Here is a 19,326-nt window from a genome sequence, read left to right as displayed (position 1 = left end):
CAAAGAATCAGACATGACTGAAGTGACTGAGCACACACACACGTTCTAACTCAGGGGCTTGGAAGGAGCTCTTGATGGATTTAGATCTAGTACCTTTAGCTATAGTTCAAGCTATGAGAGCAGCTAAGATCACCTAGGGAAAGGGGACTGAATGGGAAGACTCAAGTTTTGGGGGCATCAGCATTTAAGGACCATGGGCTGTGGAGGAGGGAGACAGAGAAGGAGCGGTGGGGCCAGGAGACATTCTAGTCAACAGAAGGATGTCCCTGGCTTGTTTTTCCTGGGTCTTGAGAGCCTCAAGTCAGAATTTTTTTATTTACCTTGTTTCAGTTGTGAGACTGAAATGAGATAGATTATGGCACTTGCTTGACCTAATGCTAGGCAAAAAGCTTGGTGAGTAATAGCTATTATTTTAATCCAACAAATTATTGAGCATCTACTATAGGCAAAGTAGACTAAGTCTGCAGAGACCTAGGCTGCAGGTTCAGGGACTTAAAGTCTAAGGGGTGATGGTCTGCAGAGAATTGGGCTGATTTTCCTTCCTGAGAAATATTTCTGGTTGGTCTGGGGCTTCCGCAATAGACTGGAAGCCCACGTTGCTTCCAATGCCGCTGCCACTTCTGCCCCAAACCCTGGGACACTACTGTCAATTATCTCTTGGCTTACAAATCTGGTATCTAGGATAATTGTTGAGTGCCCACTGGAAAGATGCCACCCACTCCATTCAATGGGAGCAGAAGTCTCAAGTCAACAGGAGAGCAGAATAAATAGCTGGTGGAGAGGAAAGAAGCCTGCTCTGGGGCTCATTGAGTGACCTCAGGCAAGACATTTTCCTTCCTTAGCATCAACTGCCTCATCTGCATGAGGGGATTGTTTAAAAAAAAAAAATCTACCGATTTTACCTTTGGGCCAGATGTAGGGGGCTGTGAAAATAATACTTTGGGATTATCACAGCTGTCCTTACTAGGTGCCTCCTGGACAAGGTGAAAGGCTTGTGTGCTAGAGCCAGTCAACAATAGCCAACACACCACAGGGGTACTGAGAGCACAGGGAACTTCTCCCAGCTAAGGAAACCTGGGTGGCTGGGTGGGGAGGAGGGGTCTGCCCACTCTTACAACACAGCCAGGCTTATGGGATCTTAGTTTTGTGACCAGGGATTGACTGGGCCCTCAGCAATGAAAGCGCAGAATCCTAACCACTGGACTGTCAGGGAATTCCTTCTGACCTTTCATTTTGCCAAGAAGAGTCCTGGAAATTGCGTGTGTCCCTGTCTCCTTGCTTACAGAGAAATCGTCCCACCTAGCAGAGTTAGGAGTCCTCCCTTTGTTTCCTCAACCCCAGTCATTAGGTCAGTATTCTTTCTCTTCAGAAGCACTGAGGTCCCTCCACCCTGAAGGGAAGGGGTGTGTGTATCCATTCAGGAGGGGGAGGACTGAGGCTGAGCCCTGAGAATGAGAATCTTCATGCCACAGTGAAGATCCTGAGGCTGGAACTAAGACCCAGTGTAGCCCAATAAATATTTTAAAAAAATACTCTGTTCTCAGTGGGGTAGGTTCTGGATGCCTGGTGAAAAACAGATTTGAGTCTTCAGAGACTCTACTTGGCTACCCCCATCTCCAACTTACAAGGTATTCCTCTGCTCTTCCAGTATCTTCCTTTTCTTCCCTGAGCCTAGAATCTACCTTCCGGTGAGATACCAAATTCCTTCTCCCTGAACTCCATCCTCCATTTAGTTCTTCAGACACAGAATAATCAGGAGGTCTAGGACTCCTGGAACTCCCACTTGTAGATCTCCTTCAGTGCACTTCAGCCTCCCCCCTGCCAATTCCCAGGCTGCTCAGCTCTGGGGACAGAGGCGGGTGGGGAATTGGCAGAGTATAGCTCTTATCCCCTTTATCTCTCCAGCACTCTTCCCCCAAGCTCTCTGGATGGCAAAATGGGCCATAAAAGGATTAAACAGATATAACAGATGATGTATTAATTAAGGACTTTAATTAGCCCAGGCCTCGGCCAAGCAAAAGCACCGTGTGGGCTGCTAAGAGCAGACAGGGGAAAAAACAAGCTGAAAAAAAGCAGTGCTGAGTTTGGTTAGTGAGGTTCTTGGGGGTGACTCTGCCTTCTTGGCCCAGGAAATAAGTGTCCCTGGGACTGAATGAGACAGATAAGTTTTCTCCTGGAGACTTCTAGAACTGAATGTCAAGAGGAGTGGAATGGGGGAGCCTGAATCATTGACTTGTAGATGCGGAGAGGCCCTCAGAGGGGATGAGTATGGGGGTGCTCACTGGGGAAGGAGAACCGAGACAAAATTGCTTCTGGGTTGGGGGCTCCCCTCCTGGGCCTGCAGAGCATACCCTTCCTTTCCTAGGATGGCACCCCATCTCCTAACTTGCTCTCCCCTCACTTTTTCTTTCTTCCTTTCTTTCTTCTTCCCTCTCTCCCTTGTCCCCTTCCCTTCTCCCAGAATTTCTCTCCTTCTCCTCCAGGCTGGGCCACCTCGCCCCCCTCCCCTTTCTCTTTCCTGTAACTTAAGCTGTTGTTGGGAGTTGGAGGAGCTGGGCTGGTTTGAAAGGAGGCCCCACTGCTTTTCAGGGAGGAATTGAAACCATGGAGCTGGGGGTGAGGGGAGCAGAGGGGGAGGGGGGGCAACTTGAGAAATCAAAGCGGCTGCAGCTCCATCTGGGAAACCAACATTGATTTACTAGCAAGGACCTGGCTCTCCAACCCACACCCCAGCCCCAGCCCTGTCCCTCCCCCTCCTTCCCTGGACTTTGCTTTGTGGTGATAACTGGGGGGATGAGGAGGCCTGACGCCCTCCCCGAGCCTGAAAGCCTGTTCCTGTCCTAGAAGAACCAGCCTGGAGGAGCAATGCCGCCCCCCCCCGACCCCCGGGGACCCTGGCTGAGCAGGGCTGCAGATGCTTCTAAAGGAGCTGGGTGTGGGAGGGGACCCTCAGGAAGGAGGAGAGCCCCTCAGTCCAGGCAGCCTAGCCTCACAGACTCAGCCCTGCTCTGGCTTGAATTGACCTCCTTCCCCAGAGATGTGGGGCTGGGGGTGCTGACAGGAGGAGGCCACTGCTGCTTCATCTGTTGTGGCCTTTCCCTTGGAACAGGGCGGGGTTTTGGGGCCTGGAGTGGAAAGTAAGAACTAGAAAAAGAAAAGGAAAATCTACTTGAGTGAATTCGTTTGTGTTGAAGCTCAGCATGGGCTGTGGACACCCCTGGGTTTGAGGGGAGACTCAAGGCCATTCTAGATGGCAGTGCCACCTCCCTCCTCCCCACCTCACCCCTCCTTTTCACTTTGCTCTTCTTCTGTCAGGTCCTTAAATTCCTTGAGGTGTAAGAGCTCTCTAAAGGAGCCTCTGCAATGGGAATAGGGTCCCAGGAGTCCTAGACACCACTGCCAGATGGAAGTAGAGATCAAAGTGAGTCACAATCCCAGGAAATGTTTGTGCAGGTTGACTGACTACCTGGTCCTCCTCAGTTGGGGAGAGGGGTTGGTTTTGTTTTGTTTTGTTTGGTCTGTGCTATGGGCCTGTGGGATCTTAAGTTCCCCAACCAGGGATCAAACCCTTGCCCCCTGAAGTGGAAGCATGGAGCCCTAACCTCTGGACTGCCAGGGAATCTCCAAGGGGTGGGGGGTTAGATCCCTGGACTCATTCCCCTGCACACTCACATCATTGGTATTTTTCAGGGTTCAAGCATCCAAAATTCAGGGCTAACTCTCAGGAAGAAGAGGAAAAAGAAAGTAATAGTCGCTCAATATGTCCGAGTCTTTGTGACCCTGTGGACTGTAGTCTGCGAGGCTCCTCTGTCCATGGGATTTCCCAGGCAAGAATACTGGAGTGGGTAGCCATTCTCTTCTCCAGGGGATCTTCCCAAACCAGGAATCAAACCTGGGTCTCCTGCATTGCAGGCAGATTCTTTACCGTCTGAGAGATCAGGGAAGTCCAGTTCAGCGTGTGCCCCCAACAAATCGAAACTTTTTAGAGCTCTTAGGACTCTATGGGATGGACCCATCAGAGTCAATGGGAGAAGGGCGCCATGCAGGATCTGCCTATTAGAAACACAGATTCCTGGGCCCTCCTAATTATAATCCCCAAGTGATTGTGGAATTTTAGTTCCCTGACCAGGGATTGAATTCTGGGCCCTTGGCAGTGAGAGCACAGAGTCCTAACCAATGGACCCCCAGGGTCCTCCCAATTGATTCTTATGCACGCTCTAGAGCTCTCTGTTTTCCAGGCCAGTCAATTCGCTTTCAGAGCCCTGGTTAATCTTGGCAGCTGCCCAGGCTTGCTCTGTCCCCCATGGCAAATGGCAGACCCATTCAATCACCTTTCAAAATCTGACCCTGAAGTATCTTTCCAGCAGTAATTTCTCCCACACTTGCCCCATTGTGGACAAGATGGACTGGCCCTTAGCATCCATTCTCACCTTCTTCTAGGTACCTTCCTATACTGCAGAGGTTGGAAAGCCAAAAACCTGAGCCTCCCTTGCAGCTAGAGTTCTGGATGCAAAATGCATTCATTCAAGACTTGGAACGTGGAAGGGAGATAAGGTGATAAGGCCATGTTCTTGCTGCTCTAGCTATTTCTGCTGGCAAAGTCCTAGAGATGGGTTTTTTTCCCAGCAACAACACGTCATTCAGTCTCTTGATGACAGTAGCAGCCTTGCATCTATTCCTATGGGGCCCTGAGGCTATAGAGGTGTATCTGTGACCTCAGTTCCAGTGGCAGCCTCATCGTGGTTCTCCTTACCTGATGCTGGCAGAGGAGACTGCTTCTATTGGAGGCTCATTTCTATGGCTACATTAGAAAGTCTGCCCCTCCAGTCCCTCTCACAATTTTGCAAGCTCTAATTTCCTGTCATCTTAGTCTGCTTTGGCCACCGTAACAAAATGCCATAGAGCAAACGGCTTAAAAAATAGGAATTTATTGTCTCCCTTCTGGAGGCTGGAAGTCTGAAATCAGGGTGCCAGCACAGTTGGGTTTTGGTGAGGGCTCTCTTCCTGCTTGCAGATGGTGTCTTCTTGCTGTGTGCTCACATGGCTTTCCTTGGCATATATCTGAGGAAGAGAGAAAAAAATCTTCTTGTCTTTGTTTAAAAAATTATGTATTATTTTTATTTATTTGGCTACATTGGATCTTAGTTGTGGCAGGACGGATCTTTGATCTTCGTCGCAGCATGCAGGATCTTTAGCTGCAGCATGCAAACTCTTAAGATGTGGAATGTGGGATCTAGTTCCCTGTCCAGGGATCAAACCCAGGCCCCCTGAATTGGAGCATGGAATCTTAGGCGACCACCAGGGAAGTCCCTCCCTCTTCTCATAAAGTCACCAATCCTGTCAGATTAGGACTCCACTTTTATGATCTCATTTAATCTTAATTACCTCCTAAAAACCCCTCTTTCCAAAAATATTCACATTGAAGGGTAGAGCTTAGGTATGTGAATTTCAGGGGGACACAATTCAGTCCATATCACCAGTATTAAATATCCTTCTGCATAAAGCACCTAGAATGGTGTTCATTTCTTGCACTGAATCTTGACTTTACCCATGAATTACAGCATTTAGTATGTGTTACTTATGGTGTCTAACTAGCATCCACTCTCAACAAGATCATCTCTTGAGGGCACAGGTTGTGTCTTAGTTTTTATACACACCCTATGCTTATATAGTAGGTGCTCAGTAAACTTTTGTTAAGGAATCAATGCCCTCTATAAGCAGGACAGAGCCTGAAGCACTTCTTGGGTTGAGTAGTCTAGAAATTCAAGCATCCTGCTCTGGATGCCTCAGTCCAGCTCCCTTACCCTGACCACCTTGCCCCATTCTGGAACCTATACTTCAGAAGGGGAAGAGCTAAGTTCTCAAGAAGAGAAGTGAGCAAACCAGGTCTGGGTTTCCAGTCTCCATTTTTGACAAGATTATCCAGTTCCTTGAAGACATATTTAATTGCAAACATGTTCTTGTCCCTAATCTTGGAAGGGATAAACAACAAATTTGACATAATGGTGAGAACTCATGAAGTGGACCCAGGAAATCTAAATGCTCAGGCCCTGGCCTTAATAGGCCACAGCTGACCTACTTCCTAGCTCTCCAACTTTCTGTGACTCACTTTGCTTTGGAGTATCAGTTTCCCTATCTGTAAAATGGGTACAATAAACCTTATTCCCTTTGAACTGAGGACTGAATGATAAAATGGACTTGCAGGAACAATTGCTTTGGGAAGGGACACTTGACTCTGTAACCTGGAAGCAGAATGTCAAGCAGAGGTCACTCAGAGGCCTGAACACAAGTACACAAGTTGGACCTCCTAACAAGGCGGTGTGTTGGAGCCCGGCATAGGCCTCCACAGCGGAAGAGGGGGTTTAAATCTTGGCTCCACTTCCTTGCTACATTCCCTGAGATGGGTCACTCACACTCTCTGAAGCTCAGTCTCTTCATCTACAATATGGGATATTAACCTTCTCTCTCTGAGGGTTGGGAGGATTAGATGAAGTGGTAAGTGAGCTGTAACATTCCTTAGTAGACACTCCGTACAAGTCGTTAGGAGTTATATTTTCTCCTTTCCCTCAATCAGGTAAAGGCAGCTGAAAGGGAGGCTTCCAGGGAAACTGGAGCAGGTGTCAGACTTCTAATAAGCCCTGAGGAGTTCAGGAGGCTTTGCTCCATGGCTGGGTCACTCCGATTAACCCTTGAGGGATTCTGTAGTCTGAGAACTGGCAACATAGACGAACAAATATGTTAATGTTGGGCTAAAGTAAAAATCTACAGGGGACTTCGTTTTGGGGGACAGGGAGACAAGGCCTCTTTGAAGCTGAGGCTGACCCAGTCGTTCTCCAGGCAGCTGTCTTTTGACACCCTCCGCCACTCCTCCAGACAACTCTAAGCGTCCCAAAAGGAGAGAAGCTGACTCATTAGAAAGTAAAGAAAGCGATCAGGACCTCGCCTGAGCCCTCTAAATACCTCCATTTGTTGGGAAGGGCCTTCCTGTTGAGGGTGCCTTTGCAGGAGGGGGAGGTGTAACACCGAGGATAGAACTGGGAGAGGAAGGCCCTACCTAGAGGGTGGGGGTCATTGGGAGGAGAAAACCCACTTCCCTCCTCTCTCCAGGAAGCTTTCCTACCCTGCAGCTGGTGCCCTAAGGATTCCCCCGCTCCATCCCAGGCCCTTTCCTTAGAGAGAGCCTGCTGAGCCTGGAATGAAAAGAATCTGAACTACAAACAGACCTCCCGGAGGCACCCCCAACTCCCCTCCAACCACTCCAAGGCAGCTAGAGACTGGCTTCCTGGAGCGGGAGACCGGGACTGAGAGGCTGGGATGGGGTTTGGGCTACGCTGGGCTTGGAGATGGGGCCTCAGTGGGGGGACCTTTTTCCTGGAGGGGGATGGGGTGGGGGAAGGATTGAGGGGAGGGGAGGGACTAGGCCATACAAAAGCCATATTTTTTTCAAACCCCAAATCAGAACTGGGAAGAGTATACTGGCAGGGACCATGGGATTGGGCGTTTGAAATCAAGCCTGGCCCTAGCTGTAAGGTCTCCACCCCAGGAGTGCAAGCAGTCACCCAAATATATGAGGAGAGAAAGAATCCAGTCTCTCCCCATCCCACCCCACCTCCAGCGTTCTCTGTCTCTCTGGACACTGGGGCGTGGTGGGCCAGGGAGCGTCTTGTTTGGTCACCCCTCCAGGAGCCAGACGCTCCCAGTCCTCAGTCTGGGCTGTCCAGCTGAGTCTGAGACAGCTGCAAAAGAGCTTTGAGGAGTCGGAGGGCAGGGGCTGGAATCAGAGGAAAGCTGGACAGACCAGCCAAAAGGACCAAAGGCACCGCGCCAGAGAGGCCCCCTCCTGTCCACCACACTTCCCCAGCCCCTGGCCTCCTGCCCGCTGTCCCCTGGGAATCCCTCCCCCCTCCCTCCACCTGGATCCAGCCTAGGGCTTGGATGTGAGTTAGCCAGGGCTGTCAGTGGCCACGGATGCCCAGACAGGGCATTAGTGGGGGAAACCCTGGGGAGATGACCAGAGAGGACAGGCTGCTGAAGCTGGAAGCTGCCTTAGGCACGATGACCTCTTTGCAGGGGCCGTTCTCTCCGGCTTGTATAACACAGCTCCTGCCAAGGGTGGTATATAGAAAGGCACGGAGCCCACAGCGGGCTGGGGAAGGCCGCTGAAAAGGCAGCTTAAGGGCTTCCTGCTGGGTGAGATGGATTAGGGGCCTGTGGGGAGAGAGCCAGGCAGTAAGAAAGGCACTGGCCCAAAGCCAGAGCCCCTTGGCCCAAGGCCCTCTGGGATCAGGAGCCCCTGGGTGTCTGGCAGGCGAGGGTCAGCGCGCTCCACCTGGACAAGGGGCGGGGAGGATGGGGGCCCAGTCAGGGTGACACATAGTGTTGAGGAGATACCATGGGGTCCCTGTAACAGAAGGGGGAAGGAGACACTCCTGAGTGAACTAACCAACTTCTAGTAAGAAAAGGGAGAAGAGACAGAGCTGATAGACCCTGCTCTTTGACACAGGAAATTGCTGGGTCTCCCTGCTACCTCCCAGAGGAAAGTTTCATCTCAGAGGCTCCCAGGATGGAGGGGGAACGAACAACCCTTCCTACCCATAGATGGCCCCCTCTGCTTCCCAGGGACCCCCGATATGGAATAAAATGAAGGGGACTCAACTGGTCCTGAAGTTGCCACACAGACATTGATTTCGGGGAAGAGTCTAGGTGGCCACCAAGACAAAGTATCTGACTGAGAAACCCTGGCTGGTGCCCGGACTGTGCCATGGGGACTGGCTTCACTCTGGCCCTCAGCTCCGTGGTCTCATCTGTGAGATAATATCTCTTGAGGCCACACTGTGGAGTGGGGTGAGCAAGTGGTGGAGAAGTCAGGAGATCAGACTATCCCGCTGAATTTCAGTTTCATCACCAGTCAACTGTGGAGAAAAAAATCTGTTCCACTTTGTGTATTGTCAAGAGCTAACACAGGCAGTCTGGAAAATTTAAATGTGAGGTTCCAAGACACCTTTGCCTGCCAATGCAGGATTCATAAAAGATGTGGGTTCGATCCCTAGGTCGGGAAGATCACCTGGAGAAGGGCGTTGCCACCCACTCCGGTATTCTTGCCCAGAGAATCCCATTGACAGAGGGACCTGGTGGGCTACAGTTCACGGGGTCGAAAAGAGTTGGACACAACAGAAGCGACTTAGCATGCACGCACACACCAAGACTTCTTTATCCCTGGAGTGTGTGTGTAAAATGATGAGTGTTTCCTAAGAGGGGAGATAACATGGAGAATAGAGACCGCCCCATGGGCTGCTTTCCATCTCTTTCCATCTTTACAAGGACATTTAGAGCATGATATTATTGCCCCCTGTTTCACAGATGAGAAAAGTGAGGCTCAATAACATTATGCAATTTCTTATCCAGGTTTATAGAAGCTTATATAATGGAGCATCCAAATTAGAAGGCAAGACTCTTGGGTCTTTAAGAGGTTAAATGGCCCCAGGGCCTGGAAGCTTTATTCCTCTGTTCCTATGCTTAGAGGATTTCTCTCCAGGTTTTCTTCCTTCTCCTTTCGGGTTGGGCTCAGACAGGAAGCAGGCTTGGATCTCAAGACACTTCCTCATGGTGCAGAAGGGTTGAAGGGTTGGCAAAGTGGATGAGGAAGTCAGAGAAGGTACACATGGCCACTGGGGCCGTTCTCTGGGGAGAAGGGGCTCCAGCCATGGGTACTTCAAGCTCAGGACATCCCTGGATCAGAGCTGCCCTGTCTCCCAACTCAGCTGGGCCAGCCCCCTTCTTTGTGCTCAGTTTTTTCCCACAGCCCTGTAAGGGGGGTGCTGGGATCCCAGGCCCACCCCCTCCTGCTGGGCAGCACCCCACCAAGCCTCACCGCAGAAAGCTTGAGAGTGGAGCAGGAGGGGGGTGTCCTCATTCCAAGGAGGCCTCGGCACCCTTCTCCCTTTCTGGGGAACAAGAAGCTTGCTAACGGCTTGGGCCCCTTCCCCAGCCCCTGGCCCCAGCCCTGGCTCCCCCAGACAAAAAGCTGCTTTACATGAGAAGAGCAGACTGGCCTGGCCTTACCCGGGCACTCAAAGAGACGGTAGCCCCTGACAGCCGGGAGACTGCCCCTTCCCCCACACCGAGGTCTCGTTTAGTTGCAATTAGCAATTCTTTGCAACCCACGGGGCTGAGGGGGACGAGCCCCCTTACCTCGCAAACCCTAGCCTCCCTGCCTGGGCTCCTCTTCCCCCTCCTCTCTCCTCTCTCCCTCCACCCTCTCCTCACCGCTCCACCCGCCAGCTCTCCCGCTAGTCCGTCGACTTCCTTGGAGTTCTCCAAACAAGGAAGCACCTAGAAGTGCCAAGCCAGGGGCGGCTTGGTTCGGGATGGGGCGGGGGTGGAGAGGACCCCCTCCTCAACCCACACTGCACTGCCTCTTCTTCCTTCCTCTCTTCCCACTTGCCGCCCCCTCTCCGTAGCAGGCTTAGTTTTTGGATCTGGAGGAGCGGAGAGACGGAAGGAAGTTTTTAGAGATCTGAGGACGGGAAAGAGGGTGAGCGGCGGTTCAAGCACCGGGTGATGAGGGAGGCGGAGGTTCGGTCTCAGAGAAAGTCGGACACTCGCCTCTTCTCCGTTGGCTGCCCGCCCCCCCACCGCCGCCATCCCCGCCGAGGATGCTGCAGTTTGGGTTCCCCCTTCATTCACCGAGCCTCAGTGTAGGGCTGGGGGCCTAGAGCTCTGATTCAAGCAGTGGGAGGGTGCTGCCGCTAGGGAAATGAAAAAGGTGAAATCGGATCCCAGAGCCCTTTTTCAGTTCAGTTCAGTCGCTAGGTCGTGTCCGACTCTTTGCGACCCCACGGACTGCAGCCCGCAAGGCTTCCCTGTCCATTACCAGCTCCCGGAGCCTGCTCAAACTCATGTCCATCGCGTGGGTGATACCATCCAACTATCTCATCCTCTGTCGTCCCCTTCTCCTCCCACCTTCAATCTTTCCCGGCATCAGGGTCTTTTCCAAGGAGTCGGTTCTTCGCATCAGGTGGCCAAAGTATTGGAGTTTCAGCTTCAGCATCAGTTCTTAGGCTCACACAGATCCGTTTCTTGGCGTCTGGTCCCCGCGGAGGGTGGGGGTGAGTTGAGGGGCGGGGTCCAAGCCCCTTACTCCTTTAGTTGTTTCGTCCTTGGTCCTCTCCTCCCTTCGGTCAAAGTCTCTGGTAGTAGGTTTTTCTGTCGCCGCCAGGAGGCAGCCTGGATACAGTGGGGGCTCCGGAGCCGGCGGGGAGTCTGTACCCTATCGCTAGTGCGGCCTCCCTGCACCCACCCGCCTTCCTTTCCCCTTGGACCGCGACTGAGCATCCCCGGAAGAGAAGATCCCATCCTTTAAGGGAGTTCGCCCTGATTTTAAAGAGAGGTAGAAGAAAATGTCCAGCATAATGGTTCAGCTGGCCATCGAGGGACATAGCAAGGTGCAGCGACAAAGGGCTCCCCTGGGGTCATCGCAGCTCGCTGCCTCACAGCTTTTTGGGAGGAGTTGGGGATGCTTGTTGGCACTGGGGTCCTCAGGATTTATGAAGGGAATAGGACAAGAATGACTTGGAAGTAGAGCAGGGGATTCATAGTTGAGCTGAGATGAGCTGGGTGGTTTTGGGTGGCCCCCTCCCCTGGAGGAGGAAATGGCAACCCACTCCAATAGTCTTACCTGGAAAATCCCAAGGACACAGGAGCCTGGTGGGCTACAGTCCATGGAGTTGCAAAAAGTATGACACAACTGAGCGACTGAGCACAGCACAGCTTGGCTCCCTGTTTTAAGTATTGATACTATACTACCCACCTCAGGGTGTGTGTGTTGCGGGGGAGGCATGGTTTAGGCTTGGGAAGTAAGGAAGATCCCACCCCTATTACCAACCTTCAGTGGGCTCTCAAAACTCACATCCTAGGAGCCTCATGACCTCATGACCTAGGAGCCTAGGTGACTGCAGCCATGAAATTAAAAGAAGGAAATCTCCTTAGAAGAAAAGCTATGACCAACCTAGTCAGCATATTAAAAAGCAGAGACATTACTTTGCCAACAAAGGTCTGTCTAGTCAAAGCTATGGTTTTTCCAGTAGTCATGTATGGATGTAAGAGTTGGACCATAAAGAAATCTGAGTGCTGAAGAATTGATCCTTTTGAACTGTTGTGTTGGAGAAAACTCTTGAGAGTCCCTTGGACTGTGAGGAGATCCAACCAGTCCACCCTAAAGGAAATCAGTCCTGAATATTCATTGGAAGGACTGATGCTGAAGCTGTAATACTTTGGCCACCTGATGCGAGGAACTGACTCATTGGAAAAGACCCTGATGCTGGGAAAGATTGAAGGCAGGAGGAGAAGTGGACAATAGAGGATGAGATGGTTGGATGACATCACCAACTCAATGGACATGAGTTTGTGCAAACTCCAGGAGATAGTGAAGGACAGGGAAGCCTGGCATGCTGCAGTCCATGGGGTCGCAAAGAGTTGGACACGACTGAACGACTGAACTGAGAAGCCTCACAGCAGAACAAGGAAGGAAATTGCAAATGGAGGCCCCAGATGGTTCTAGGGAAGGAATCACTTAGCACTGTTTCCTGTGGAATTTGCACACACCCCCCTTTTACAAAGCCCTATCCTCTGTTGGGGAAGAAAACCTGCCCTATAGATGAAGAAGGGATGTGAGTTCCCACCCAGAGCTGAGGGGTGCACAGGGGTAAACAGGCCCAAAGGAAGGAAAGCGAGATCTTCACCCCAGGGCAGAGAGGCAGGGTTGGCTCTCGCCTCCAAAATCTGTCCTCGGGGAGTTTCACTGCGAGGCCTGGACTCCAGGTCCTCAGAAGGGTCCGGGGAGGTTGGGCCTCTGGACACCTGGGATTCTGCCTCCTTCTGCGGCGGAGGTGCTGGTCTCAGGATCTGCGAAACCCAGGAGGCCCTCGTGGCCACCCACCTCCCCTGGGAGGAAGGGATTTAATGGGGGTCAAGGGTTTGGAGCTCTGGGCAGGAAGTAGTTGTGAGCCAAAGGCAGGAAATGCTCCTCAAGAGCCATCCTCCCACAGCTAAACTCCTCGGAGGAGTCTGTTCTCCCGCACGCCCCTCTAGGAGCTGGAGGAGGGGCGACCTGGGAAGCGGAGAGAAAGCTGGGAGGAGGAGGGGGGCGGGGCCTGACACTCACTGCCCCGCCCTCTCTCCCGTCTCCCCAGGAGCCTCGCACTGGCAATTTCCCCCGCCCCTCCAGGCCCTCCCCAACTTTCAGTGTCTGGAGCTCCGTCCTGCCTAGAGCCTTTGGCCTCACAGTCAAAGCCCCCCGCAGTCTAAGGTCTCCTGGCCTTGGCTTCCACTACTTATCCCCGGAGCATGAGCTGCCCCAGCTTCCCTGTCTTGACTTGCTGTTCCGGCTGCTTGGCTGCTTTGGCCTTTGCTGTCCCCACCTCTCCTCTCTCCAGGATCTTGGGAAGTCTGCTCAAAGCTACCTCCACGGTGAAAGCGGCCCTGGGCTCCTTTCACACCACCTTGTTTTCACTTGCCATAACACAAGCCGTGTTTTCCCTTATTTTAGAACTGAGAGCCTGTCTGTCTTTCCACCGAGGTAAGAGTTCCTAGACCTCTTTTGTTTCCCACGGAGATAAAAGGTGAGCCACCTAAGCCATTTAAAAAGTTCTTTAAAAAATTACTAAAAAAAAAAAAGTTCTAGTAGTCACATTAAAAAGAGTAAAAGGAAACAGGTGAAATTAGTTTTGATAATAGATTTTATTTAGCTCAATAGATTCAAAATATCATTTCCACATGCAATCAGTATTAAAATTATTATTGCTATATATTATATACATATGTATTTCAAGCTAAGTCTTTGGAATTCAGTGTGTATTTAACACTCACAGCACCTCTCAATTTAGATTTGCTCAGTAGTCACATGGCTAGTGGTTACCGTACTGGATATCCATATTGGATAGCACAGTTATAGAAATCAGGGATGGAGCCCCAGGTCTATGCTAAAGGTTCAGATAGCATCTTGTTTAAGAAGACTGGTTGTCTGAAATAGACTTCCAGGCTTTGACTACCAGCTCAGCTATTAGCTGTATGATCTTAGATATGCCCCTGAACCATGCTGTGCCTCAACTGTCTCATCTGTAGAATGGGTCTAACGAGCCTCACAGGATTATGTCAAGTGGTTAGAACAATATCCGGAGAAGGCAATGGCACCTCCCTCCACTACTCTTGCCTGGAAAATCCCATGGATGGAGGAGCCTGGTAGTCTGCAGTCCATGGGGTCGCTAAGAGTCGGACACGACTGAGTGACTTCCCTTTCACTTTTCACTTTCATGCACTGGAGAAGGAAATGGCAACCTGCTCCAGTGTTCTTGCCTGGAGAATCCCAGAGATGGGGGAGCCTGGTTGGCTGCCGTTTATGGGGTCGCCCAGAGTCGGACACCACTGAAGCGACTTAGCAGCAGCAGCAGGAGCAAAACAATATCTGGCACAGTAGTAGTTGCTCTATAAAGATTAGACATCTTCATTTCTGGAGGAGGCTAACTTTGGCCCCAAACAATTGTTAAGCCAAAAGACAGAATGGAAAAATAAAAATAAAAAAATAGTCCTTTGCCTTGCAGCAGCTTGAGGCAAAAGTAAGCTGGGTGGGGTGAGTGAGTTTTTTCTCGAGAAGCTGGAATAGGATGGAAAAGGACAAGGCTGTGGGCGGCTGGCAGAAGGCTCCTTCGAGACCCAGACCAAGGTTTACGGCTGTGCTGTCATGGAATTTGGAAACAGTAACAGGGCTGGGATGATTCACTGCTGAAGTGAAGCTTCAGGGGTTCAAACAAGGGGAGGTCTGGAGGGCTGCAGCCTTGAGTAAATGCTCCAAGGAGCAGCGTGAAGTCTGGAAAACCAGCTGGTGGTGGGTGCCAGAGAGTTTGCCCAGTGCGCGGTGAAAGGGACTAGTTGGGACAAAGGGTCTGACTGGAGTCAGGCCTACCCCCGTCAGGTACTCTCCCTCCCTGGCTGCAGGCTTCCAAGGAAACGGAAGCGTCTGCTGGTTGCATTTTGAGGCCCTAGCGCCCTCTGCTGGACACGGGGACCTGGGGCAGCGGTAGCCGTGTAAAGTGCTGGAAATAAGGCGTTGCTGTTCAGTCAGGTCGTGTGCTATGAACTACAGCCCACCAAGCTCCTCTGTCCATGGGATTTCCCAAGCAAGAGTACTGGAGTGGGTTGCCATTTCCTTCTCCAGGGGATCTTCCCGACTCAGGGATCAAACCTGCGTCTCCGGCATTGGCAGGCAGGTTCTTTACCAGGGATAAAGGGAGGAGAAAGTTCTCTGCTGGATAGGGTCCTTCCTGATCCCCAGACACCACTGAGGCAACCACACAAACAGAATTGACAAGAATATAGGAAGCTTAAGCAAAATGAGCATCTCCCAAGGTGTAATTGTCTATTGGATCATCTTTCTTTGCTCAGTCGGTGTAGATAAGTGTATACATACTAATTTCACCTCCTAATGCTTTGGAGTAGCCCTCCAGGCTCCTCTGTCCATGGGATTTTACAGGCAATAATACTGGAGTGGGATGCCATGCCCTCCTCTAAGGGATCTTCCTGACCCAGGGATTGAACCCGCAGCTCCTTCGTTTCCTGCATTGCAGGCAGAGTCTCTACCCACTGAGTCACCTGGAAGCCCCATGCTACCTACTGCTTCTCTTAAATGCTCAGGACTGCTTTCCCCCTTTCATGAGATATGATAAGTCTGTGTGCTGCATGAATCTGAACCTTCTGAGTTTGTCTCTGAGTCTCTGAGCACCGCAAACTGATGTTGAAAAATCAGGCCTAACATTTATTGATTTGTTGTGTGCTAAATACATGCCAGGCCCTGTGCCAAGCACGCTGTTGGTTTATCTCATTGAAGCTCCATAATGGCTCAATGAGATGACTACTATAATCTTCCCTCTTTTACAGATGGGGAAGTGTATTAGTTTTCTATCGCTACATGACAAATTGTCACAAACCTCATGGCTTAAAACAACACATATCAGAAGTCTGAGGGTTTGATTTCTGCTCGGGGAACTAATCCCACATGCTATGCAGCGCAGCAAAAAAGAAGTCGAGGCATGGTTTAGTGGATGGGCCTCTGCTCAAGGTCTCATGAGGCTGCGGTCAAGGTGTCAGCAGGACTGTGTTCCTATCTGGAGGTTTGACCAGAGAAGACTCTGTTTCCAAATTCCATCAGGTTTTTGGCAAAATTCGTTTCCTCCAGGGTATACTGACCATCTCAGTTTCTTGTCTGTTGTTGGCTGAAGGCAGTTCCTTTCCACAAGGGGTTTCCCAGTCTATCAGTCAGTGTCCTCCAGAGAAAAAGCACCAGTAGGATGTGCTTTATACCCAGCACCAGTGGGTATAAAGATATTTATTCCAAGAAGTTAGCTTACATCCAAAAGGGGGCTGGCAAGTATGACATTCACAGGGCAGATCAGCAGGGTAGAAACAGTCAGGCAGGAGCTAAAGCTGCAGTCTTAAGGCAGAACTTCTTTATTCCTCAGAGAAACTTCAGTTTTGTTATTCTTTTTCTTTTTTTCTTGTTTGGCACAGCTTGCAAGTTCCCTGACCAGGGATGGAACCTTTGTCCCCTGCAGGGTAAGCCCAGAGTTCTAACCCACTGGACTGCCAGGAAACTCCCCAGTTTTATTCTTAAAGCCTTTTGATTGATTGGATGAGGCCACGTGGCACTAGTGGTAAAGAACCCGCCTGCCAGTGCAGGAGACATAAGAGATGCAGGTTCGATCCCTGGGTGGGGAAGATCCCCTGGAGGAGGGCATGCCAACCGACTCCAGTATTCTTGCCTGGTGAATCCCAAGGACAGAGGAGCCTGGTGGGCTGCAGCCCATGGGGTCGCAAAGAGTCAGACACGACTGAGGCGACTTAGGATGCAGCACACACCCACATTACCAGGAACAATCTCCTTTACTTAGAGTCAACTGTAGTATTCACCACATCTACAAATTACTTCCACAGAAACATCTAGATAAGTGGATGGGATTGAATAAGGGGGTACTAGAGCCTGGCCAAGCTGACACGTGACACTTGCCATCACACCTCCCATGGCCTCTTGCTTCCCCAAGCCAGCAAGCAGCTTCTCTCCAGTGAGCTGTCTAGCAAGGAGTCATATATAAATCATATATAAATGTAACCAATCATGGGCCTGACATCCCATCCCCTCTGCCAGATTCTACAAAATTAGAACCAACTAGAGGGATCCTCCCACAAGCAGGGAAAAGGGATCGCAGAAGAACATAAACCCCAGGAGGTGGGGACATCTTAGAGTCTGTCCACCACAGAAGCAGATGCTAGGGAGAGGCCTGGGATCCTACAGTGGTAAAGCCTGGGGTCTGTTAAGGGCTATGCTGGAAGCCCCCTCTCCTGCTCTCTGCTAGTTCCACGCCCACGGGCTAGCCCAGCTGTGTGCTGTGCTTCTCATCTTTCCCTCATGCTTTTTCCCCAGACAACTCGGCCTCTTGTAGGTTCAACTGTCACTCGCAAGCTGAGGATGCCAAATCTGGGTTTCCTGGCTTCTGACCGTCTGATTCTCATGGGCCCGTATTTCCACATGGTTGTTAGCGTGTCTCTAATGCTACATGCTACATTGTGGTGAAGAGACCCTGGTGCAGTCTCAGCCTTGGCTCAGCCACCAGCACTTTGAGGAGCCTGGGAAGTCCCTGGACCTCTGCCTCTCAGTTTCCTGGACTCTTCTCCCCTACTCCCCCCAGTCCTCTCCATTTACTCTCCCACATCTGCCCAACGCACTCCATTCTCCCCGTCTCTCAGTGAGATCTCTATTATGGTTCCCCTTACGTCTCCTCCCAAGTCATTCTGCACCCCAGCTGGCATGATCACCTCATCCACTCCCAAAAACCTGTCAATGACTTTCCACTGCCCTTGGCATCAGTGGTGAGCTCCTTGCTCTGACCTACCAGTCTCTGTGCGGCTGGGCCCTGGTTCACAACTCCAGCTTCCTCTCCGGAACCTACAGTTCCCTGAAAACTGAGTTCAGGCACCACTGTGGCCCCAGTGCCGCTCAGCACCATGCCTGGAACCTAGGATGAACCACTGCATACCTGGTCACGTGAAAGAGAGCAGTGGATCAGGCAACCCTTCAGGTCCTCCTTATGATTCCTCTAATCTCTGTCCACTCCAACCAGTAACAGGTCCCGGGCAGCCAGTGTTATTGCGAATAGATGGATTGGCCACACCGGGCCTGATTGCCATTTCCATGCCTTTGTTCCTATTCCTTTATTGATGATTCTACAAATTATATAATTACATAGAGGGCATATTGTTTTGGCCTGTACCCTAAACACTACACTGTGCATCAAAGTCTAAAGCTAATCAATATATTTACTTGCTTTCCTCCTGGACCAAAGAACTGTTTAATATAATTTACCATTTATGTTGTACATTTTAATTCTCTTCTTTAACCTCACTGGACATTATTATTATTATTATTTATATCATCAATACTTATTTAGATTTGTGTACAGATCTTTTCACTTCTTAAAAAATTTCTTTGAATTGAGATAGAGTTCATCATTGTAAGTGTAGAGTTCAGTGGTTTTTAATACAGTCACAAGATTGTACAATCATCAGACACTTTCATAACATTTTTATCATCCCCCAAAATAAATCCTGTACTCATTAGTAGTCATCCCCATACTTTCTTACCCTAGTCTGGGCAACCACTAATCTACCTTCTGTCTTTATGGACTTCCCCATTTTGGATATTTCACATAAACAGGATCACTCAGTATGTGACCTTTTGTGTCTGGCTTATTTTATTTAACTTAATGTTTTAAAGATTCATATGTATCATCAGATCAGGTCAGTCGCTCAGTTGTGTCCAACTCTTTGCGACCCCATGAATCTCAGCACGCCAGGCCTCCCTGTCCATCACCAACTCCCGGAGTTCACTCAGACTCATGTCCATCGAGTCGGTGATGCCATCCAGCCATCTCACCCTCTGTCTCCCCTTCTCCTCTTGCCCCCAATCCCTCCCAGCATCAGAGTCTTTTCCAATGAGTCAACTCTTCGCATGAGGTGGCCAAAGTACTGGAGTTTCAGCTTTAGCATCATTCCTTCCAAAGAAATCCCAGGACTGATCGCCTTCAGAATGGACTGGTTGGATCTCCTTGCAGTCCAAGGGACTCTCAAGAGTCTTCTCCAACACCACAGTTCAAAAGCATCAATTCTTCAGCGCTCAGCCTTCTTCACAGTCCAACTCTCACATCCATACATGACCACAGGGAAAACCATAGCCTTGACTAGATGAACCTTTGTTGGCAAAGTAATGTCTCTGCTTTTGAA

This window comes from Bos taurus, chromosome 19 (genome assembly GCF_002263795.3).
Source record: "Bos taurus isolate L1 Dominette 01449 registration number 42190680 breed Hereford chromosome 19, ARS-UCD2.0, whole genome shotgun sequence".
NCBI lineage: Eukaryota > Metazoa > Chordata > Mammalia > Artiodactyla > Bovidae > Bos > Bos taurus.
This window is presented reverse-complemented; position numbering follows the sequence as displayed.